Below are 25,970 nucleotides of genomic sequence, written 5' to 3'. Positions count from 1 at the left end.
ATTACTAAGGTTGATCTTGTTGTCATCTGAAGGTGATTGTCTCCATATCTGTTCACTTTTTCGTTTTCAATTCTAAGAGATTTCAGGTACGGGGAGAACAAGGTGTTCAAATACCTTTTGGGTTTGCTCTCTCTTAGTTTGAGTGGGGCGATAGAGTCTAGTACTGAGGTCATTAGTGTTAGGGAGAATTCTCTGTTTAGGCTGAATTTCCTAACCTAGTGAGTCCCCCAGCAGCTTTGCTGGATTTTTAGGGTTTATTTTTTTCTCCTGCCAAGAGTGAGACTCTTTTACCCTCACTCTTGGACATGATTTGAGTGTGTTTCTTTGGATCTAGAAGTGTTTAATGGGCTATGGGGTCTTTTACTCCATAGGGTTTCATGTGTTTTTGTGATATGTGTTACACAGCACCCTCAGTGCAGTAACACAGGGGTGTCATAGTGACCCCCCAGTATAGACTCCATACCCTGGGACTGACTACTGTCTCCCAGGGCATGTAAAGTCACCATTGACTTTACTAGTCTTAAATTCTGAGCAGAACCAGTACAAACCATCATATTGTGGACGTACTGGCTGGGGCAATTCGATTGCCCCAGGGTCTGTTAGTCGAGGGGGCACGTCTCCGTCCCCCCTGATCGAGTTTTGGCTGGTGGCAGTGGATACTACTTTTTATATTCAACCGCAAATATTTTCCTATGGGATTTCCCATTGTTTTAGGCTACTATCTTTATTTAATTATTTACGGTAGCCTCGAACATACCGCCGGTTTATTTAATTAATATTAATTCTCCGGTTGGTATTTTTTGCCAAAACTTGATTCTAAAATGGCCTTTGTGTTCTCTTCTGTGACTCCAACCCAAGTCGAGCCCTTTGTTCCACTTTTTGGCGGGCTTTTCCACAGAAGCCCTCCAAATTGGGGCCAATATGTCTGGGGTACTTAGGAAGGGTGGAGGGGAATTTAGGCACCCTGGACTGAGTTGCCTAGGCAACTCAAGTCGCATTCGGTCCTGATTGGCCCAAGTGGTGAGCCGGCCGGCTCACCCCTTAGCATGTTTGAGTGACGGCTAGGCTGAGTGGATGGGGGTTTGCTGCATAAAAGCAGGGCTTTGGGGACTGGAACTTCAGAAGTCGCCACAGGACCTAAGAATCTGACGAGGGAGAAGCTGAGCCGACCTGCCACGACACCACTACCGGTGGAGCCCTGCTGGACCGTCTCACCACTTTTTCCCAACGACAGAGGAGATCTCCCGCCGGAGAGTCTTCTTCCTTTAACTGGTGAGGATAACCAGTTTCACCGTCTTTTCACTTTCCCAACGTATCTCGTGGCCGCCTTGCCCATGCCAAACACCCCGGCAACTGGGATACCACGTTTTACCACGACCGCGAGACAAAGGTACCACCTTTAACCGGAAAACTCCGCGGCTGGTTTCTGCCCTGGTAGTGCAACGACCTTCATCTTTCCTCCAATTCGAGATCTTCTCTTCCCCTGGACGACGACGCAACTTTCACCCACTACCAGGAACAACTGCCACCGCTGGAGGATCCTTCCCACTTAAGGTACCGTGTCCCGCCTGGCTTCCCTTGCTACCGACTGTACGGGGTAGATTTAGCCCCCGGCTTTCGGACCTGGGTTAGCCTGGGACACCTTGGCTAAACTTTTCTAAGCCTCTCTCAACGCTTTTCTGAACCCTCTGCAAGACTTTCTAAGCCTAGTGTAACTGTGTGATCTTGGGCGCATTTGTACTCTGCTCTCTCTAAGAGTGGGCCCAGCCTTTGGACTTTCGCTCACCAGTGACTTTTTGCTCTCTGCCTTGCTAACAGTGTTCTGGGATCGTAGAGTGGTGTACCTTTTCATATTCTGTCACCCCCCCTTTTTCACAAACTTATTAGAGTGCAATCTAGTTAAGCGCTCACCTCTGTATGAAAATAAGTGGTGTTTTAGTGTGATTGTCTAATAGGGAAAAAAGGGGTGTACATATCATAATAGTCACTGTGTTTAGAATATTTTACAATAAGAGTGCTGGAGTGTTTCAACTGTGTGTTTTTAAATAAATAATTATATACGTTGATACCAAAGCTCTGGTCAGTGTTTGCTTGTATTATTGTATCTGAGTGCCTACGGAGTATACTTTGCATACTGCCTAACTCTTCTTGAGGGTAGTCTGACTGCTCAGCCACAGCTACCAGGTAAATCTGGGTGGTACAGACTGCTACCAAGTGGGTTTACTGCCAGCACCTGTAGTCTTAAATCTTTTGCAGTGGTCCCTAAGGGAACTGCACAGGTTTCTGCCTAACAATTATTTTGGTATATTCATCGACAAGGGTGAGGGGATCTGTGGATTCTGTTAATGAGTTCACGGTCGGTAGAATAAGAGGGACACGTTTTTCGGCCATAATGTTTCTTTTGTTCCTGGTGGGAATGGTGGGAGCCAGAGGGTGTTTAAGTGGAGTGGTTGTTAAGGCCTCGAGTGAGAAGGTTAGGAGGTAATGGTCAGACCATAGCTGAGGAGAGGTGGAGGTAATGGAAGCATGGCAGTTATAGTTAGCTACCCAATCAAGAGTTTTCCACTTGTGATGGGTAGGAAGAGTCACTTTATGAATGAAACCTAGTTCTGTCAGGGAGCCAGTGATTAGTGAGGCATGCTGGTGTTTGGAGTCATTGAACCCCAGGTTGAAATCGCCTACAAGAAGGATTCGGGATGTGTCTTTTAAGTTGTCAGAGAGGATGGTAGTTAGGTCCTCCTCGAATGACCCCAGGGAACCAGGGGGTCTGTAAAGAAGATGGATTGTAAGAGTTTGGGTGTAGGTGATGGGTGATTTGGCTGTGAGGGATTCACAGGATTCAGAATTGTGTGACGGGGTGAGTCTCATGGCTAGGCTAGTTTTGGCAATTATAGCGAAGCCTCCGCCTCGGGTCTCAGTTCTATCCACTCTGAGTAGTCCTCTGGGATTGCTAGCTAAGGGCAGGACCTGCTGCGCTGTGGAGCCATGATTCAGTGATGGATAGGAAATCCAATTTTTCTAGCTGTAGGAGGTCAGCTATTTCTGTGGCGTGTCCTACTATGGAGCGGGCATTTATTAAGGCACGTCTGATGTGTGGGATATTAGTCTCAGAAGGTAATTTTAGTGGGTATTGATTATTGAGATTGTACTTAGGAGGAGCATTGGATTGTTGGTTCTGTTGGGGGTTCTTAGGTGGTAGTGGGTGATAGAGGTAGTCAGTGTTGGGGGAAAGTTGGTAGGTTTGGTTCGTGGGCATGGTTTCCTAATGTTTCCTGTTTTAGTAGGGAAAGTGGACCAGGCCAGGGTTTCGAACAATTTGGGTAGCCTGGCGTGGAGTCTGAGGTTTCTGGAGGTGGGACTACACGGACTGGCAGCATTGGGTAGGTTCTGGATGAGAGTGTTAGGTATAAGTGAGTGAGCAGGAGTCATGTTTTTTTAGTGGTGCTGCTATGTCAGGAGCTAGTGAAATGTGTAGACTTGTGTGACTAGTCATACAGATTAGGTTAAGAATGGTCCTTAATAGGACTGTGTAAATGCCTGGTACATACATAGCGCAGTAGAGTTAGGCTAGTGTGCAGGCAGTACCAGCAGGTGAGGAGGTGGTTAGCAAGTAGTTCCAGATTTAATAAGTAATGCAGTAGGTGGGTAGACTTGGCAGGCAAGTATGGCTGAATGTGAACACAGTTGAAGCTGGTACAACACAGTTTTTGTGGTAGGTTGGTTCAAGGTACACTAGGTGATTACAGATCAATGCTAGTACAGGCAGTTGCTGAAGTAGGCAAGTTCAACATGCGCCCGGGTGATTACAGTTCAATACTAGTACATACAGCTGCTATACTAGGGTGATTACAAATCAATACTACAGTTACTGTGATAGGATAGTTCAAAATATGCTAGGGTGAGTACAGTTCAATACTAGCTAAAAACAGTTATTGTGGTAGGCTGGTTCAGAATGCCCTAGGGCGAATACAGGTCTGGATTCATTTAAAGCAGTTGCAGAGATAGGCTAGTTCACTGGGGTGCATACAGAACCATGATAGTTCAGTGGAGTTACTGTATTGGGCTAGAACAAATGCACAGGAAAATACAATTCAAAGCAAGTTTAATGCAGGTGCTGTGGTAGGCAGGTTCAAAGGCATAAGCTAGGGTGAATACAAAGTCGATGCGGTATGGTAGATGTCAATAATCACTCGCAGGCATAGGGCATAATAGGAGTTAAGCTACATTTACCAATATCTCATAGTGGGCAGCTATGACTCTAAGGATACTGAGCATGTTTGGTTTTATAGACACATGTTGTGTTCATGTTGGCCATGCTTGGGCCGTGAGGGACATAGTGGCAGCGTGGTTATGCATGCTGTGTTGGAAGCAGTGCTGTAGGTAACGTGGCACTGTGCTGTACATTGCGTTGAGGAGCGGTGACTATGGAAGCTTGCAATGCCTGGTAGAATCTAAATTCAATGGTATACGGCAGTGCAGGAGCAGTTATATCTAGCAGGAGCATGCAATTAGATTCACAATCACAGTTTTGCATGCAGCGTGCTATCAACACAAATGTAATAGTTCAGAACGAGACAGGCAGGTAAGGTCATGAGAGTGGCAAGAATAGTCAAGTAACAACATACCATATGTGTATGGTTGCAGGTTGGCTGGAATATAGACAGACAGCAACCTCCTTAGAGCACGTAGCAGGGTTGGGAAGGGGTGCAGGTTTGTGAGACTGTTTGTTGTGTTGTAGAGCGTTATCTTTACTGTACCATTAGGTGATAGTGAATGTGCGGATGGAGGTTGGAAAACAGGGGCTCCTGGCCTCCTGTGGTGAACAGAGGCAAACAGGGCCTTACTCTCGCAGGCCTTGGAGCGAGAGGGCCGGCTTCCGCCTGCCAGCAGATATGCACCTGTTTGATTTAGGCGCGTTGCTTAAAACAATAAATAACAACATTACGTTGCTATTTTGGAAGGCCTCTTCATACACCGATGCGATGCAGCCGCAAGGCTATGTACGGCAGGGTGCCTTGGTGCCTTTCAGGACTCAGGGGGATGATGGTGGCAGATGCACATGAAACATGCTCACCTGCAATGATACAGTGATGAAAAAGCACAAAGTGCATGCCGGTCGTAGATGCCGAGGTGTCTTCCCAAGCTTGGTCCCGATGGAGGATGAGAAGGGCTGCTGCCCTCTCCGTCGAATGCAGCAGAATGGCAGCACAGCCAAGGGGTGAGGGGTGAGGGCAAACAGGGCCTTACTCTCTCTGGCCTTGGTATGAGAGGGCCAGCTTCTGCCTGCCGGCGGATATGCGCCTATTTGATTTAGGCATGTTGCCTAGCAACAATAAACAACAACATTACGGTGCCATTTTGGAAGGCCTCTTCGCTCGTTGATGCGATGCAGCTGCGAGGCTTCGTACGGCAGGGTGCCTTGGTGCACTTCAGGGCTCAGGGGGTTGATGGTGGCAGATGCACATGTAACATGCTCACCTGCAATGATACAGTGATGAAAAAGCACGAAGTGCGTGCCGGTCGTAGATGCTGATGTGTCTTCTAAAGCTCAGTCGGGAAGGAGGATGAAAAGGGCTCCTGCCCTCTCCGTCGAATGCAGCAGAATGGCAGCACAGCCAAGGGGTGGGGGTTAAGGGCAGGTCCCTGCAAGTGCAAAGTCTGCTATCTTGCGCTTACAGTCAACACTAAACAGAATACAAATATAAGAGGGGAGTCTTGTCACATCATATAGTGCATTACTATAAATATGCTGTGCTTCCACGTTACCACTATTTTACCATGATACTAAACTACCACCCAAGTTATGTAATAGCCCTCTGACAAAATTCCTAACATATTTTGGTGCGTTGGCCTTGTGGGATCAAACTGTAAAGCAGTTACTGGGCGTGGCAAGTGTGTTTAGCACAGACATTTGGTGCAATTCTGTGAGGAGATAGTGTGACGCTGGGCACTGTGTCATTATGTCCCAAATGGAAGCTTATTTTTCTGAGCTGGTGAACTACCTGTAGGCAAAGCTATTTGCCCATGGGGTGTGGTCATCAGAAAATACATTCTTATGGTGAGATCGCATATGTGGGGAGGTGCAAAAAGGGCCATTAAATGACATTTTTGAAGAAGGACGCTTTTTCCAAGTCTGCCTCTCTTGAGACTTTTTAGAGCGTCAGACAAAAATGCTGAAAAAGATTGCTTAATAAGGCTATGTGCAAAGCTTTGGTTCCTCTTATAATGGTCTTTGAGACTACAGGAAAATGATGTTGAAGTAATTAATAAGTTACAGATCAGTTTGGATGAGGCAAGTGAGCAGGCAAAGAGTTTAAAATCGGAATTAGAGTCAGGTAACACAGAGATGCAGTCTAAATGCAGCGAGTTGGACAAACAGCTGTCTCAGAGAAAAAGACAGTTTGAGGAGAATGAACAGGAACCAAAACTATTTAAAAGGAGTCATAGACGCGATCAGACAGGACAAAGATGACACAATTTTGGAGATGCAAGCGCTTCAAAAGAATAACACGGAGAGAGAAAACGAATTTCACACTATTGAACAAGAAATTGTCAAAATGCTAGATGAAAATGATTAGAAGGATAGAGAGTTTAATCAGTGCCAAATGCAAATCAATGAAATGCTAACCGTGATTAACAAGGTTAATGGTGAGAACTCTAACCTCTGTAAGGAAATAGACCAACTTCATAAAAGGTGCAAAGATTTGGAACACCAAATATCTAGTTTGAAATCTCGGGAAAAATAAACAAGGCACCACAGTTAATGGGATTGACATCAGTCCCAACTCTGCATGAGGGAACAATGTACCAATGGCTATACCTGTGGCTAGGCCTGATTGTAGCCCATTTGGGGGGTTTGATTCACCTGCCGCTGGTTACCATCAACCCTGTCCACCTGAGAAAAGGAATTAGTGACAGAATAATGCATTCCCGAATATTGCACCAACTAACCCCATTAAAATAATCAAATCAATCAAGACTTTGATCAAACTGTTCAAAAAAGGGAGGTGATTGTTGTATAGAAGACCACTTACAATCAGTGCATGATATATTTAAAGCCCTTCAAATACCTAGGGAACAGTATAGACAATTCTTTCACATAACACTTGATGCTGCTAATGCTAGTATTTTCAGAAGTCTTAATGACCAAGAAAATCCGCCATGGGCAGAATTTGAAAAAGAGGTTAGACACCATTTCTCAATGTATCAGTCAATGCAAAATGCCAAGAAAGCAGCGTATACAAAATAGCAAGGCCAGATATGTCACCTCGCCGGTTTCTCCAAGATTTAAAAAGACGTTTTCCCGTTTTGATGTGTCTTTTGATCCTAATTCTGAGGAATTTAAGACTGCATACTTTTACGGTTTTCAAAAAGACAATATATCACAATAAAAATCTAAAGATTCCACATAAACGGTAATGGAGATAAAGTTTGCCAAAATGCCACTTTCATCAGCCCAAAATCAGAAAAGGATCAACATGATACCTAATCAGAGGCGCACGCCACCACAGAGGATGCCACCCCAAACACCTATGTTCCAATCACATTGCCAAGTAATACAGAACATTAAATTAGTCCTAGATATTTGGGTGACAGACCTAGAGTGGGATACCGGCCCGATATGTAAGGCATGAATAACAATCAAAATAAATAATGGCCCATACCAGATGCTGGGGGCACAGAGCAGATTTGACCCCAACACTATGGTGTATGGCAATCAAGACAGACCCCGGTATGTGGTTAGATTTATTGAAAATGGAAACAGCATAGGGAACAGTTACCAGCAAATGAAAGACACAATATGAACTATGTCCCGTGCCATTATAATCAGTCACCACCACCAGTCGATCAGAGCCAAAGAATGGCCAATCCACGTTCTCCCCCTCCGATGAACCAAGAGTTCAGAAATAACTCAAATAGGAACCATTCTCCTGAGAGGTACCAAAACAGATCCAACCAAGGTGAATTCAACCAATACCGGCCTAGGCCGCAAAGAGAGGAATCCCGGGAAATGGACAGATTTCAATACCTGGAGGCCCAGGTTGAAATGTTGTCTGAGCAAAGACGAAAATTATGTGCAGTTCAAAAACAGCTACCAAGTGAGGGTGCAGAAGGTCACAGGAGCGATCTTGTGTGTTCTGACAACAAGTGACTAAGTACTGACCCTTGTGATGATAAAAATACAGAAGCACATGAACTAATTTTGTGTAACGGTCCTGAATTGCTTGCTGATTCCAAAATGAAGATACCCACCAATGATAGTGAGACAGGGGAATGACACACACATATAAAAAGGAGGTCTGGTTTAATTTAGAGTTGAACTAGACTATCGAAGTGTCTGCAAATGAAGGACAGGAAAGAGAAAATAAACAAGAAAATCCAAAAGAACAGAGAGACAGATTTAAAAAGGATTTCATATGCTATGATAAAACACATGATAAAGAGGTGGGATTAGTTGTTAAAATATTCTACCTTTATAGTCAGAATACTGATGAAATCCAGACAGGAAAAATGAGTGCTCAAAAGGAGGGTGCAGGCCAGTCACCTGAAGATTACTTTGAGCCACACATATTCCAAGAGACCGAGCAGACAGACACCATGCAAAATGCAAATACGTGTTCTGAGCCAGAAAATGACAAGCTACCACGTGATTTTTGTGAGGATTTGCAATTGAAAAACTGCAGTGTAAACACTGATGGTCCCTGATCAGAGGGGCAAACAATGGCTTTACCCCAGATGGGTTCTGAACATGGAAAAATAGACAAAGATTCCCAAAATGAAATGGGTAAAAAGGAGGGACAGATATCATTTCGCTTGCCCCTGTGTACAGCAAAAAATGAAAAGGGCCTGAGAAAGTTGAGCCCTGAAATCAGCAGAAATGCACACTTTTTGTGTGTGTTGGAAGAAGTTGAGGAAAGGTATTATGCTCCTATCACTGTGGAAGGGAAATGCAATGCATTTGCAATGATTGGCACAGGTGCACAGGCCACAATCATGTCCAAAGAGTTTGTGAACAGTGTCAATGAAGGGAGATACCAACAAATACAGATTAAAGAGAGACAAATGAAGGCCCAGAGCACAATTGTAATGGTGAGGAGATACCTATTGAGGTGTCACTGAGGTTGACATAAAGTTAGGAAAACACAGGATGAGACAGTAGATGTTGATCACATCTCTCAGTGAAATTCCATTTCTGATGGGGAGAGATTGCCTGAAGTGGTTGTCACCCCTCATTGATGGGGTGAATGGGGTTTTTATAGTCCCTAGCCAAAAGGCCATTGAGGCCTAAGAAGGTGAGGTTGCAAAACAACAGTATAAAAGAATGCCATACAGTGGCTAAATCAGATGATATAGTGGGAGTGTATCTTCAGAATGGCTGTGTGCCTAGTGTCACTGTTATTGTAATGTGTTAGGGTGAAATGCGAGGTGATGAGAACAGACTCTAGAGATTTATTTGGACCCCAACAAAAAAGTGGCAAACCGAAATACATGAAAACACATTACGCTTTTTCTTAAATTAAGAAAAATGCAAGCCACCTGTCATTTCGGAAATGAACACAGAGAAACACATTTCAACCAGTTCTGAAATACAAATGGGAGATGGGGAACCATGGATCTCTATTTGTGTAAATGGTCATTCTAAAATAATAAAGGCCACTTTAGTACTTGAGGAGGATAGACGTTTCATTAATGAGAAAATACTCCAGCAAATAATTGACAGGGATGAGATCACACAAGTCTGAATAAAAACGAACACGTTTTTGGGTTGGATGATCCAGACTCAGAAAATTGAGTCGCAGGAAGATGCATGCTGAAAATTACTATTGGCCAGAAAACTATCTGTCACAATGTGTGGATAGTGAATGGGACACAGAATGATTTTTATTTGGTAAATCTCATTATGCACAGAATGTATATGGTGTTGGACTTTCTTAATCACAAGGTGTGGTCCAGGGTCCAGGTCAGGAGGACATGCACCTGAGTTTGAAGACAAGAGACAGGCTTATCATTGTGCACAGTTGGTACCATATGCAATTGAGCTACAGGTGAAGAACAAGGTTACCATTCCTGCATTCACCAGGCAAGTTACCATAACGTTAAAACACAGAAAGGAACAGCAGATGAAGGATTCTGCTGCATTTGTGTGCCTAAATGAATGTATGAGGCAGCAAGAGCTAGAATGCGTATCACACCACGGGTGGATATTCGGGATGGGTCCATCAAAATAATGGTGGATAATAAAGGATGTCAGGATATTCATTTAGAAGTAAATTCATCATTAGGAACGGTAATATAAAATTGCATTATACTGCAGATTTCAGTAATGCAGTGATTGTGAATATCCCTGAAAGATATGTGAATGTGCATGGGAAGTTGTCAGAATTTCTGGAATCCCAATGTAAAGGAATATTCAAAATTCAGTCTGTGTATCCTCATGAATCAAATGAGGTAGTGTGCCTTTACCAAGATAATTGAATGTTATTTGATTTAAATGGAAATAAGATGGAAAAGCAACATGTTGAAATGGAAGTCAAGATTCCAACATTTTTAAATGTGTCTACTTTCCAAAGAGATACAGCCATACGGTTAGAGGAGAGCATGGAGGTTCCTCCATTGGAGGATTTTCTAGAATTTAAAAACATGGTACAGGAACAGGTTCAGGCTGCAGATGCATGTACCAATGAAGAGGATAGGAGTGAGTTGATAAAAATATTTATGGAGTTTAAAGAGGATTTGATTGTGGCCTAGCCGATCTGCATGTTGCCACATTGTCAGAGGGACATGGTAGGGAACTAGTATGTGTGCATCAATATCAGTTGCCACTGGCATGTTTAGAATCATTAGCTGAGATAATTAAGAACCTAGAATCGAGAGGGATTATTAGGGGCATTCAAAGCACTTCAAATACCCTTATTTAAGGAGTGCTGAAACCTAACGGTCAATGGTGTTTGTGTGCAGACTTAGGAGAATTAATCAAAAGAGTACCTGTTTCCAGGTGTCCTCTTCCATTTATTGATCAGGGTCTCGCACAGATACATTGGTCAATAGTGTTTACCACCATTGGATCTTACAGCTGGATATTGGTGTGTGCCACTGGCTGAAGACATATAAAATGTGTTTGCCTGGTCCCGAACACCCTTTGGGTATGTCAATAGTGGGAGTGAATTTGGGATATTTTTTACAAAGGCCCCCCCGCCCGATGCAGCAGAAGTGGGACAACAGTTTATGTAGATGAAGTGATGATGTGCTGATTAAACATGAGAATCTGAAGAGTCATTTTAATGAGATTAGACATGTGCTTGACCTGTTACAGAAAGCAGGAGCCAAATTATCTTTGCAGAAGGCAAAATAGTGTAAAAAGAAAGTGAATTTCTTAGGTCATGAGGTGACTGAGCACGGGTTGAATCCACAAGGCAATATTTACGTTGAAAGATCCTACTAACTTGAAAGGATTGAAGAGTTTAATAGGGATGGCATGATATAACAGGAGATTTATTGAGAATTATGCAGAGATTACTCAACCCTAACCGAATTATTGAAGCAGGGTGTACCCTGGAAGTGGGAGAAGGAGCAATGTGAAGTGGTGGCTAGACATAAAGAATGTCTCATAAAGGTGTCATGTTTGGTATATCCCATAAAGAACCAGGATTTCTTTGTAGAAATAGGATTCGCTGACCAATGCATGTCAGCTGTGTTATCTCAGAGGCATGATTTAAATCACAAAACTATTGCTTATGTGAGCAAGGCATTGTCTCAGGTTGAAACCAAGTTCAGTGAATGTGAAAACGCACTACTACCACTGTTTGGGCATTGCAGCATTTCCGCCCCATCATTTAGGGAGAAAAAGTAAATATTGACACAAATCACCAACCCCTACAATTTCTGCAAATCGAGTGAATTAGGTCAGGTAATTTGGCACAGTCCAGAATTACTTCCTGGACGTTGGCATTGCAGGGATTCCCTGTGGAAGTCAAATATGGGCAGAACAAAAAAATTACAAGTTGCCCAAGGGCTAGCAGATCAGCATGATTGCGCAGCTGAATATACAGAGAGAAATAGAATCCAATTTGAATGCATTTGAACAATCCCCACACAATGCTTTTAATGAGAATGTGTGCAGGGATTTATCAACAATGGGCCTCATTACGACCCAGGCGCTAAGTGGTTAACGGCGCCGTAAAAGGCTGCAGCGCCGTTAACCACTTAGCACCTTACTATGAGGTCCCTTTGCGGGACCCCACCTGAACGGCTGGTCTGGACCAGCCGTTAAAGTAGGGACCCGCAAAGGGACCTCAGAGGCAATTACAGTACCACAATTTGCGGTATCGTAATTGCCGCCTTCCCCATTCCCATTGAGCCCTCTGGGGCAAAAATGGGAATGGGGAAGGGCCATGGGGAAATGGGGAAATACTGCCCCGCCAACCTTGGAATTGGGCGGTATTTCCCCATTTCACCATGGCGGACTCGTTACAACATCGGCGCCAACCATGGTGCTAATAGCGCCATGGTTTAGCGCCAGTGTTGTAATGAGGGCCAATGTGTGTTGATGGGTGTGCATATCACGTGGAAAATAATGTAAAAAAACAGCTTGTGGCAGGAATAGGAAATATCTGCTTCAAATGTGACAACATCCCGAGAGCAAGCATGAGGATTGGACCTAGGAGTAGCCAAGTAGCAGAGCTGGCTGCCATTTATGACGCAATTTCTACTGCAGTTGAAAATAAACTCAAAGAAATTGTTTTGGTGACTGATTCTGAATATGTGCAAAACAGTTTTGTGGAGTATTTACCTGGCTGGAAGGCAAAAGGTATGCTCACATATAACAAAAACAAAACCTAAACATGGCAAGATGATCCAAACCATAGACAAACTAGTATCAGAAAATGATTTATTAATATACTGGATGAAAATCTGTGGCCATTTTAAGATGCCAGGTGAGGACAAGGAGGGGAATGATAAAGCAGATCAATTAGCCAAAATTGGAGCTGTAATGGGAGAGTTGTTTCCCATTGAACACCTGCTTGGTGAAATACAGGTAGATGCAATCACAGGCTCCAAATCTCCAAAAGAAGTTGAACAGCCTGTAGTACAATGGAGTTACGATACGCCAGATCAGGATCTGATCAAAGTGAAAAAGAAGACCCAATTTTAGGCCTATTTTATAATCATTGGTAGATGCAGAACACAATCCTCTATCTGAAAATGATTACAAGGGAAAAGAAGAGTTGAGGGTACTGTTAAAAAACAAAAAGATAAAGTTACAAGATGGTTTGATGATTAGGGAGGCTGTAACAGGTCAAATACAATGGGTGGGGCCACTGTCATTCCGGGGACTAATGTGACATCATGTGCATGACTCGATAACTGCAGGATACAGGGGTTCACAAAAACTTATGAAATTTGACAAGATTATGCTTATTGGCCACATATGGCCCAATATGTTGAATTACACGCCAGAGGGTATCTGGTATGTGCACAATGTCAGCCTGCTTCACCTATGCATAGGGCTCCATTAATGGAAATAGGTTTGGCCCGTCCATGGTCTGATTTGCAAATCGACTATGTTGGGCCTATAAAAAGATGAGCCAGAGGGAATCAATATTTATTAACTGTGGTTTGTCTAATGTCTAAGTGGGTGGAATGTATTCCCGCACCGGATGCAGTGCGCAAACAGCAGCCACGTTACTGGTAAATCATATGTTTTCAAGATTTGGGTTACGCCAAAGGATAGAATCAGACCGGGGAAGTCATTTCACTAGCGCCTTGATGAGAAAGGTTTGGTAAATTCTAGGTGTGAAAAGGAAGCTGCACATCTCGTATCGACTTTCTTCTTCAGGTGGGGTGGGGAGAAACAATAGGTCTATAGTAGACAAACTAAAATACTAAGATCTTCAGCTGACTTTAGCAGTGATGGCATTAGATCGACCCCTACTAAATCAACAAATCTCAGTCCTCACAAAATACTAACAGGGAGAAGAATGGTGTTGCCACACCATGTACTGTACAGGACACATTAGCAAACACTTGTGAATGCCTCCATGCTTCATGAATAACAGAAGAATTGAGGAAGCACTTAAAACATGCAGTTGCGGTTGTGCAGTGAAATCTGGAGAGAGCTACTCATAGTGCAAAAATGTATTATGATATGAAGACATCTATAAGAGAATACATGGTAGGTGATCAGGTCTACAAGTACCATTTTGGGAAGAATAAACATCCCCTGTAGTGTACAAAATAGTCAAAAAGAAAGGTGAAGTGACAACGGAGCAGTTTGTCCATGTAAATCAGATTAAGTTTTGCCACCCGAAGCATGAGGTGAGAAGGCTTGAACAAGTTGAGGCTGGTTGAGGGGAAATGGTGAGTACAGAGTAAAAGTTGAAATGACAGGGGAATCAAGGTGTCCATATGTGCATGTTAGTGAGGTTGATGGTAAATGTTAAAGGTTTCTGATAAGAAGCTATGTTCTATAAAATGCATGTTTCTGGAAGTATTTTAGCCATGTGTTTTGAATTGTGTTGGTAAGCCTATTTCCAGGTGTTCCAGTATGACAAGAAAACCCCATGGAGCCACCATGTGATAACAACGATTCCAAGTTTATTTTGAGGCCTTGGCACAGAAGAGGTATAGAAAATTGTGTTACGCTAGGTACTTAATTTGTTTTGTTTCTTTTACTCTAGAGGACTAATTCCTGGCCCCGGCAGGGCCAGATCCTTGGAGCACTGGACCCTTGGAGGATGCCACAGGGTCAGAGGGCCCAGACCTGGAGAAGGGGGTGAAGATAAGGAGCACAAGATGCCAAAAAAATGACACCTGTGGGGTAGATTCCATAGAGTGCCGGACTGAAGGAGTTCTGCTGATGACAGCGTTGTGTGTGGTGGTTGCGCAAAGACTAAGGGACAGGAGATTCCGGAGATGTGGTCCTGTATATTCTAGGTAGCAGGAACTAAAAACAAACATTATTCACTTTATTTTTATTAATCTTCAATTTTGTTTCATTTTTCATTTATTGCGTATGGAGCATGTTGCTGTGCCGTGCTCCACCGAAATGAAAATTGGACTGTTGACAAAAGATTATCAAATTTTTGTTTTAAAAAAATATATATATATATTTTCCCATACATACATACTATTTATTTGATGTTTTGCACTTATATATGGACACCTCAATGGTGAATACGCATGTATAGTTTTTTTAATTGTTTTTAATTCTTATTTTTCATGATGATTTAAAGAAATAACATAGACATTCTATAAGATTTGAAGAGGAGGTGTCGGAGACAGAGACCCGGAAGAAGTGTGAAAATGAATTAGAAAGAAGACTGGTGAAGTCATGCACAGCAAAAATGACGTACCCTAACAAGATACACAAGACAAAATAACATAGACATTCTATAAGATCTGAAGAGGAGGTGTCGAAGATAAGCAACATTTCGGGATCGAAATGAAGATGCTTGTGCGAGGAAGCACAGAAGTAAATGCAAAGTCATTTTACACTTGTACAGATACAGTAACACAAGTAGATGAAATAATGGTGAGGCTGGCTACATAGGGAATAGATTGTAGTGATGCACCAATGTAAATACATAGGTATGTATAAAACCTTGATGTTCCACAATGCACTTTAGCAAGACTTATACCCCATGAATGAATAGGGCTTGAGTGTGGCGCAGTTGGAAAATAGCTGATGGCGAAGGAGAATTCAAGAAAGGCTTGGCTGGCCCAGCACCAAGAGTTGAGGCCACCGTGAACCTGGTTGTCTGTCAAGTAGCTACATGAATGTGAGAAAGAAACAAACTTCTGTTTGAGGTGGGATAAAACACTGAGGAGTCAAGAGTTCATCATTTAATAGTATTATATGCAACAAAGAGCTCGAAAACAACGTGGTCTCCAGTCACATGGTCAGATAAAAAATAGACATTGGGTCGAGCTACACTGAAACCAAAACTTAAGACCATGTCACACACCCGTTTATTCTCGGGCACAGAGAGCTTCTGCAAGGCCAAGTTCAAAGCCTTAATTGAATGGCTGAAGGCAAGAGTGATGATAGATGGTGGGCTAATTGGGTGGGGAGACATGACCAGGCTGACTCTCCCAGCACCTGGGGTACCAGCTTGCATGCTGCTAACGTGTGGAATACTGCAGAAGGGTAGAAGCATGCCAACCAATTGTAGAGGGCCACGTAACAGAGAGCCCTATAGTTTGTATAACCAATGAATCGTCATGTATTTTGTGACGATGAAGATGACTTGCACTAACGGAGGACTTAGTTGTCCTCATGATGTTAGAGATCCAATCACAACCCCCGTTAGTATGGAACATATATTTAGATGTTGCCTGTAAGCATATCACATCCCCAAGTAGGTTTTTATAGTTAGCCACATAGTGTGACGTCAATGATGATGAATTTTGACTATAAAAGTTGTGTTTTTGTATGAAATTCATGGTGATCGTGCTTTGCGACATCTGTTGATGTCCATTGTTACTCCCTGTTTTAGACAATTGCAAATACAACAGCACTGAGTGTTGCCAACTTCCTGAGCCGGTTTGATTATTGATGTTTGAGTACATTCTGCAACCTCCATCCATCGCTAAGTATTGTTACCTCACCTTAAAGGACCCAGGTCTATGGGTTCAGCATGTGCTGTGGGCCCCTTCCATCCTTGGCTATGCTTGCACCTGCGTGTCCTCTGCCCACATGGTTCCCTCAAAATCCTTGATTGCGTGTGACCTGCGTCCCTTCCATCCTTGGTTACACTCATGCCTGGCATCCTCTGCCCACATAGTTCCTTTGCTATCCTTGATTGCATGTTCTCCACACCCCTTCTATCCTTGGCTATGATCATGCCTGCCCATCCAATGCCAATGTGGTTCCCTCACAATCTTTGATGCTTGTGCTTCACACCCCTTCTACCCTTGGTTCTCTCACTGCGTCCCCTGTTCTCCCTGCAGGATTCTTACCTCCCCGTGCCCTTTTTCCCATCCTACCACCTATTCTATTCTGTGCTCTATTCCTTTTTATGTTCCTCTTCTAGGCCCCCTTTTTCGTTGACTGCACTGTTCTTGTGTCTGCTATCTTTGACTGCTGTATACTTGTACTGCCCACTTCTGTATGCGTTTTCACTCTTCTCCTTAGGTTCCCTTGATCATTGTTTTGTTACTTAGCCCCCACTCTGCAGGGTTATTCCCGGTTGTGTTCCTTTTTCTTTCATGTTCCCTTGTTCTTACCCTCCTCTTGTGCCGCCCCTAGTGTCTCCTCCTCCTTACCTTTGTTCCCCCCTCTCGCCTCTCCCTCCTTTCTATTCTCTCCCATCCCTCTGCATCCTCTGTGGTGCTCTCTGTCTCTCATATTTTCTCTAACTGCTTCTCTATTGACTATCCTGTCCTTCTGACTAAGTCTGGTAGGAAGAAGTTCAAATGGGATATCCTGGTCTCCAACTCAGGCCTCCCTATCGCTGATACCTACACCAGCACTTTCTCCAGACAGACCTCCCTGACATCCTCTTTGTTGTTCCTTCGCCAGACCTATAGACTCTACATAAGGTCTCTGTGCTCTCTCCTTTTCCCTCCTCTCCCATTAATGGTGGCACCTGGTGGGAGGCCAACCTGGACCCCTTCCACTCCTCTAAGACCATCATTAATGTTTACCTAAATGGCACCGCCTTTGTCCAATGCTCTCAGGCCTACCTCCTCCTCTTTGATAGATGCTTCCCATGCATCATCACCTTCCTTTCTTCTCCTACTGTCCATTCTTTCCCTTCTTTAAGCTCCTTTGCCTCCACCCTCTGCCACATCGCAGGCTTCCCCTACTTCTTCTTTGGCTGCCCTGTTGCCTCCCTCCTCTTCCAGCTCTCTGGCACCTTTGTCCTCCTCCTTGGCTACCTTGCCCTTATCTCCTTCCTCTTCTGTCCACCCTCAGGCTTCTTCTACACTTCCACAGGGCATACCTCTGGCCTGTACCCCACAACGGAAGTCTTTCAACGGTGGCAACCTTCTCCACATTGCCACTCTCAACTCTCATTCAGCTGTCAAACACTCCGACATCTGCCGTCTCCTGGAAGAACTCGACCTTGATGTTCTCAGTCTTACTGAGACATGCTCACAGGCAGATCTGTCACGGGTTTTGGCACTATCCTCCCTGATGGTTACAAGATACTCTCAGTGCCCAGATCCAACCGTCCCGGTGGGGTTTTGGCCTTGATCTTTCTGCAGTGGATCCATGCCTCTATCATTCCTATGGAGGTATACTCCTTCTCTGAATGCCTGGTATGCAGACCTTCTCTCTCTCCTGACTGCTCTCTCACTGTGGCTACTATCTACCGGCCACATGGTCAGATATCCCCCTTCATCCCTGAGTGGGGGGACCTCTCCTCCTCCTTCCTGGCCTTGACCACTCAACTCCTCCTCCTTGGAGACATCAACATCCACCTGGATGCTTCCTGTCCCTCCTCTGGACTCTTTCATAACCTCTGTGATTGTCTTTCTCTCTCTATTCTTCCCTCTGGCCCGACTCATTCTGCAGGGCACACCGTGGATGTTCTGATCTCCTCAGACCTCCGCCCTCTAACCCTCTCACCACTCCTCTCTCCTGGAGTGACCACTTATTCATCTCCTCTCACCTCTGTCTCTCTAGCCCTCAGGTTGAACCAACACCTGCACTGCCACCCACCTTCTCGGTAATGTGACCCATGAAGCGTGTGTCAGATGAGGCTTTCACTGCCACTTTCTCCCCCCCCTGCACCTCTGGCTGACTCACATCCTGACACAGCCAATTACAACCTTCATTCTTCTATCTCTGACACTCTTGAAGTACTTGCCCCTGTCATGAGGATCCGCCTGAAGCCGAAAGCCAAGTGCAACTCTTGGTATGACTTAGACCTCATCACCCTTAAACACAAGTGGAGAGTGCCTGAGAAGAAATTGCGGGCATCTTGTGCACCATCTGACAAACTAGCCTTCCACCTGCTCCAAAGGCAGTACGGACTCTCTGTACACACTAAAAAGAGTGCTCACATTCAAGCCCACATCTCTGTGGCATCTAACAACTTGGCTGAACCCTTTAAAATCTGTAAGGATCTGGCCAATCCTGCTGCAGTCTCTACCTCTCCTGTCCCATCCCAGGCTCTCTGCACAGCATTGGCTTCACATTTTATCTCAGAAACCCAGTACATCCTGTCCGCTCTCTCTTCCTCTCCGCCTTCTTCCTCTAATTTTTCCTCTACCTCTGGCCTTCCTGCGGCTGCCTCTCCTCCTCCCTTCTTTTCCTTTCCTTTGTTTACCCCTGATGAGGTTTCTAGACAAGTCCAATCTATGAAAGTCCCATCAAAACAGGTTCTTCCCTGTTCATCCAAAAACAGCAAGGGCCACATTTACACCTTTGCTCCAGCCTTGTACAACTTCTGCAACCACTTTTTAGCCAGTGGAGCCTTGCCTTCCCCCCTGAAGCACTCTCTTGTGCACCATCTTCTTAAGAAACCCTAGGCCAACCCCTCCTGTTCGGCTAACTATTGTTTGATCTCCATTACTCCTTTTCTGGGCAAACTTTTGGAAAAGCTGGCCATCTCCCAGCTTAATCCTCACACTGAATCTGTTGGTTGTCTCCATAACCACCAGTCTGGCTTCAGAGCGGCTATAAACTGCTCTCCTGAACATTTGTGAAGACCTGCTCTCAAACGTTGATACTAACCACCCTTCTATCCGCATCCTACTCCATCTCTCTTCTGCTTTTGATACTGTTAACCGTGCCATCCTGCTCAAATGGCTCTGGGATAACCTGGGTATCACTGATCAGGCCCTGGCCTGGCTGACCTCCTTTCTCTCTGACCGACCCTCACAGGTCCAACTTGGGTCCTTCCTCTCCTCTATCTCTCTCTCTATCTGTGGTGTTCTCGAGGGGTCTAATCTTTCATCTTTCTCCCTGGCTGTTCAACCAATATCTGGCATCTCTTGCCGACTGCATAGCTGCTTTCTGCTCTGCACTCTGCTCCAACTTTCACTACTATAAGGATGACACTCAGCTTGCTTTAGGCTCCCCTTAACTGCCTCTTCTCCCTCTCTCACCCCAGATTGTCTGTTCACAATCCAGGAGTGGTGTGCAGCCAATGAACTCTTCCTTAATGCCTTAATGCCAGTAAGACAGAGATCCTCCTCATTGGCTCACCTTCACCTTCCTTTCCCGTCACTCTCTGGCTGCCGACTCTGGGCCTTCTTCCTTCTCCCATCTGTGAGGCTAAGAACCTCGTGTCATCTTCGACTCCACACTCCCCTTCTCTCCTCACATCTCCGATGTCTATAAGAAGTCTATTACCAACTGCACCTCCTCAGCGGTATTCTTCCTTTCCTCACTTTCCCCCCAAAGCTCACTGTGTACAGTTCTGGTTTTCTCTATGCTGGACTACTGCAACAGACTCTTTCTAAATCTAGCTGCCTCTACTCTTCGTCCCGTACAACTCATCCAGAACAGGCCTGCTAGACGTGTCCTTGGCCTCAAGCCCAGGGATCGTATCTCTCGAGCTCTGAATTCTCTCCATTAGCTCCCAGTGGTGACACGGATCAAGTTCAAGACCCTCTGCATTGTCCACAAGGCTTTCTGGGGCTTGGGACCACATTTCCTCTAAATCTCTATGGAAATATCTTCCTACTTGAACTCTTCGCTCCTCCACTTCCAGCTCCTTGAGGGTCGGTAGCTTCTCCAAGCAAGAAGTTGAGGGCAGATCTTTGGCTGGTACCTCCACTGGAACAGCCTCCCTGCCTCTCTGAAAGTTGAGCAGAACCATCTCCGGTTCCAAAAGCACCTCAAGACCTTCCTCTTTGCTGCTGCTTTCTCTCTTCCTCTCCCCTGCTGATCTCCTGCCTGATACATGCACTGGTTACCTGGCTACCCTCTGAATTTGGGCCCACATCCCTTGCCCGTCCAGATGCACACCCACACTTCCTCCTGGCACCCCATGCACTTGTGGCCTGTATCTGTAACCCTACAGTCCCATTTCCTGCACTTATTAGACACCTGTTGTCTGCACTTCTAACACCCGTACTTGCCACCTGTTGGCGGCACTACTTGTTTTGTTTATTCCTTGTCCTGCACTTGTCCATCCTTTCACCCTCCCTCCCCTGGCACTACTCTCCTCCCTGCTCCCCTGCACTTGCGCAATCTCAATGTCACTAGGCCTAGTAAGATTGTTGTTTTTTGTCCTTCCTCTGTTTCCACCTCCCTTGCTTTGTCGTGCCTTGAAACACTTGTGGATAGGCACGTTATAAATGCCATATCATATCATAGCAAGATGTATTCTCATAAGTTGTCCAGTCACCAACTCATCAAGAGTTAGATGGTGATCTGAGCCAGGTTGATTTCGCAGTGCATATAATGCAAGGGATAGGCAATATAACCACCCCTTCTTTAAAGTGATCTTTATTTTTGATATACTCTCCTTGATGAGTCTTTTTAAATGTTCAAAATTTCCCAAACACCTGTTGGTGACAGGCAGAGAGAATGTGTGCTTTATACCTAACAAAAGAGTGACCTGCACAAATAGTTCATTTACAAAGTGTGGTCTATTGTCAGACCGCAAAACTTCGCACACAGCACTTCTGGGAAACACCTCACGCACGAGGAACTTGACAGCTCATGCAGAAACAGGGTGCACACATGGACGTGCCTCAATCCATCTTGAAAAGTGACATACCACAACCAGCATGTACCTATAGCTGTTGCATGTCTGCAACATATCCATATAATCTGTATGTCGAGGCTGAAACAGGCCATTGGGTGTAAGGATGTCTCCTCTTGCAGTTAGCAAAGTGTGCCCTGCAGTACATTTCTGGCACACAATGCAATTTACAATAAACTGTGACGCATGTTCCATTACATTTGGTGAATACCAATCTTCTGCAATTGTAGCAGCAAGACTCTCTTGAGTATTATGCATGGAATAGTGAAACTGCTCCAAAGCTACCCTCAATAATGCTAGAGCCATAACTGACTTCCCAGTGCTATCGTGCCTCCATATTGCCTCAATGTGGGATAACGTACACCGCCTTATTTCTACATAGGTCCTGATCTTCCTGTGGGGCTTTGCAACTAAACAATAGACAACATGTTAAAACCCTCATTTGCCATCATACACTGACACTTGTTTAACACTTTTTACTTCAAAAACAGAAAGGTATGGAAAATATGTTTCCTTTTTGGCTTCTAAATCTGCGGCTTTGTTACAGTGAGAAATCATGTCTGCTCTTTTAGAGTGGGCTCCACATTTCATTACTGCGATAGCCATTGGGAGCCCAAGTGCCTCAATAATCATATCCAATAGGGACAAATGTTTCACTGATGTGCTGTCTGCGTGGAGGAAGTCCCTCCTCTTCCAGTGTGACAAACCTATGTGTACAGTTGATATCAAATATGATATGATATGATATGTTTATTTATATAGCACCTATACACAATGTGTTTCAAAGTGCTTTCAAAGCGATTCAAGGCAAGGGAGGGAACAATGGAAAATACAATGACATTCTTACAGGCCATGAACAGTAAGGATGTGAAATTAACTATCTTACTTGGCCTGACGACATTTTTAGATAGTGCAAGAGCTAAGACATAGATAAGGAAGGGAGGGGGAGAGTGGTAAGGAAATGGAAACAGACAGGTGACCACCGTACTAGGCCTGACAACATTTCTGGTAGAGCTGGAGAAAAACAAGAGGTGAGGGAGAGGGGTGCAGAAAGGTAGGGGAGGAACAAAACAAGCGACTATCATACTAGGCCTTACAACATTTCAAATTGTGCTGGAGGAGGGGTGGGGAGGAAAAATCCAGTAAGGGGAGGGGGGAGGAGACAGATGAGGTTGCTATCATACTAGGTCCAGGGACAATTCTGATAGAGTAAGTGCATAGAAGAAAGTAAGGCAGAGTCAGAGTACACCAATATTTGTGTTGCCTAGCGCACACCTAGGTTTAAGGTTTTTTTACAGGATTTGTTGAAAATTTACGGGGTGCCGGGGAGAATAACAACCTTGACACTGGGTTGTTTTAACCTATGTAAATCCAACAGATTGTCCACAAGATTGTGGAACTCTCCCGTCCCCTGCACACCCTTTATACTGTAGAAACAGTCAATATTTCTATACAATGGTAATATTCAGTTTCTTTCAGAAAAAAGAAGAAATTAATGAGAGAAGCTAATTCATGACACTATTATAATAAAACAGAATGATGGGGACCATCGGTTTTAATTGAATTTTAAATTAATTGTTATAGATATGAATTTCAATTCATTCATCATCCAGTCTTTGTAAACATAATAACATAAATGTGTTCATTTTGAGGTTACATTCAATATTATAATACAAGGGCATACAAGGTACTCATCACACTTTCTATACAATAGGCTTTTCACATGGTATATCCAAAGAAAGTAATGATGAATATTTTCTCGACGCGTTTCGGGGTGTCCCCTTCTTCAGGAATTGATAGCCCTCTTCATTGCCGTTAATCTTTGTTTCGTCTATAATGTATGATACAATGATCAAATTTTAGATTCTCACTGATAACTGTCATTTAACTCTTGGGAGAAATTTTTAATAATAATCACCTGGATGTTCAATGTGGAATATCCTAACTGGATTTATTATCAATAGCAATATCAGCCCAATAATGGTTATTCAACCTGTAGATGTGATAAAAAGACAATAGGGAAAGCTCAATTAAAAACGGGATCTTAATTCATGAAGGAAAATCTAGTCATGTAATATCTAAGAAAAAATATTACCTTTCGGTATTTCTGTAAAAAGCTACTACATCCATGGAATGGGTCGCTGTGGTATGTAGAGAGTCCTCAGGTACGGAGGTAGTGCAGTAATGGGCGATTCCTCCACTCGTGTCTGTAAAAACACGTATATATACTATATTAGATACACGAAAACAATGGGGTGGGATCATTCTGTGGAGAGTATTCTGTGAAGGCCTCTAGGCTCATGATATGCAATTGGGGAGCTGTTTACAAAGGATTCTCTTACCTCCTTCCTGAGAAGATGGCCGGTGCTGTAGCTCGAACCGTTCTACACGGTTTTCGCTAAAGATGGCCACTATTTACATTATGACGTCATCACGTCGAAGCGTGACGACGTCACTATGTTTAGAACGTCAACGTGTGACGGGAAAGCAGACGTCATACGGACATATTTTAGAAAACAATGTGTAATTAACCAATAGTATATAGGTGTATATCTATACTGGTGCAGGGAGTTTGAGTCAAATGAAATAAAGGTGAAAAGAGTCGAAAGATAAATGTGAGGAGTGTCTCATGTAACTTCTGGGAAATCTATTGTTTACCACGGACAAAAGTTAATCGAATATTGGACATCCGTGTGTTTACTATTTCAAGAGAAGCATGCTCACATTCTATGGTCTGTAACTTAATACATCCTATGTCAGTAAAAAATCATCCTAAGTGAACTGAACAAATTCAAAAATGTATTTAACAGCAATTGATATTGTATCCACACTGGGTTTCTGATTGGGTCAGGGGAAACAGTATTTAGTTACAAAAATGAGGCTAAACTGTAATCTTCGTTCATCCCATTGGGAGCTAGACTGTTTAGTCTCTCTATCCAGAAGATTTCCCTCTGGTTCATACGTCTGGCATGATTGCCACCTCTTGGGGCTCTGTTCACAATTTCCAAAATCACAACCTTTAGTTGAGAAATATTATGTTTCTTTATGGAAAAATGTCTTGCTACAGGTGAGTTAACACTGTTGGTACGTATGTTACTTTTGTGTTCATTCCAGCGCTCCTTGGCTTTCCTTTGTGTCTGTCCAACATAGTAAATGCCGCATGGGCAGCTTAAACCATAAATGATTGATTTCGTGTCACAAGTGGCAAAATCCTTTAGTGGGATTTTTTGGCCATTTGATGGGTGTCTTACATAGCTTCCCTTCATTATGTTGTTACAATTGCCACAACTGAGACAAGCAAACGTACCTATTTTCCTCTTGGTGAGGGTTCTTTGATTGTCCACTCTCGGTCTTTCTGCTTTAACTAGGCTATCCCTGAAGTTCCGACCCCTCTTGTAGGCGATTATGGGTGGTTCAGGAAATAGTCTCTTTAGTTGTGGATCCAATTTGATTATACCCCAGTTCTTCTTGATCATCCTTGTTATGTGATGACTCTGTGCTGAATATCTTAAAGCGTAGAGAAATGGGATCTCCTTAGATCTATTTCTTGATATACGGAGGTCTTTCCTCTCCAATGTGAGTGTTTTTTCTTCTGCTTTCTTGATGATAGACTCTGGATAGCCTCTTTCCTTGTATCTTTGTGTCATCAATAGGTTTTCATTCCTCAGGGTGTCAGTTGTTGAGATAATTCTCTTTAGTCTAAGGAATTGACTGTAGGGCAAATTATTCTTTAAATGCGTCGGATGATGGCTCCTGAAGTGTAACGTGTTGTTAACATCGGTGGGTTTGTGATAAATATTGGTGATTATCCCATCTTCCCCAATCTCTAGTTCAACGTCCAAAAAATGTAGTTTAGGGGTTCCAATTTCCATCGTGAATTTGATTCTGTCGTGGCCTGAATTGATGTATTTTAGGAATTCCTCTAGTTCGTGATGTTGTCCTCTCCAGATGACGAAAACATCGTCAATGTATCTTTTCCAGGTGATGATTTTTTTGCTAAATTTTGTTGGTATCAAAATCCATTTCATCTCCAAATGGTACATGAATAGATTAGCATAGGCTGGGGCCATTGCTGACCCCATTGAAGTTCCTGATGCTTGTAAATAGTACTGCGTCCTGTATCTGAAATAGTTGTTAATGAGTATAATTTTGCTTAATTTCATTAGGAAGGTTTTGTTTGCTTCACATTCATTTCTTAGTAGACACCATTCGAGTGCTTCCAAACCGTCTTGATGTGGGATGCATGTATATAGACTCTGTACATCAAACGAAACCAGTAAATCATTTCTGTTAATATCTGTTAAG

The 25,970-nt window shown here is 43.7% G+C and overlaps 1 long non-coding RNA gene across 1 annotated transcript; it reads right to left on the bottom strand.

Moving 5' to 3' along the window:
- Positions 1-23,186: 23,186 nt before the first annotated feature.
- LOC138515523 (uncharacterized) lies at positions 23,187-24,111 on the bottom strand. Its single transcript, XR_011282047.1, has 2 exons — positions 23,584-24,111; positions 23,187-23,496 (listed from the first exon to the last, which is right to left on the bottom strand). It is a non-coding gene; the product is annotated as an uncharacterized lncRNA (long non-coding RNA).
- Positions 24,112-25,970: the final 1,859 nt, after the last annotated feature.

This window comes from Ambystoma mexicanum, chromosome 6q (assembly GCF_040938575.1).
Source record: "Ambystoma mexicanum isolate Mex_15411 chromosome 6q, UKY_AmexF1_1, whole genome shotgun sequence".
Classification (NCBI taxonomy): Eukaryota; Metazoa; Chordata; class Amphibia; order Caudata; family Ambystomatidae; genus Ambystoma; species Ambystoma mexicanum.
The sequence above is the reverse complement of the archived record's forward strand: the minus strand, read 5'-3'. Positions and strand labels throughout refer to the sequence as shown.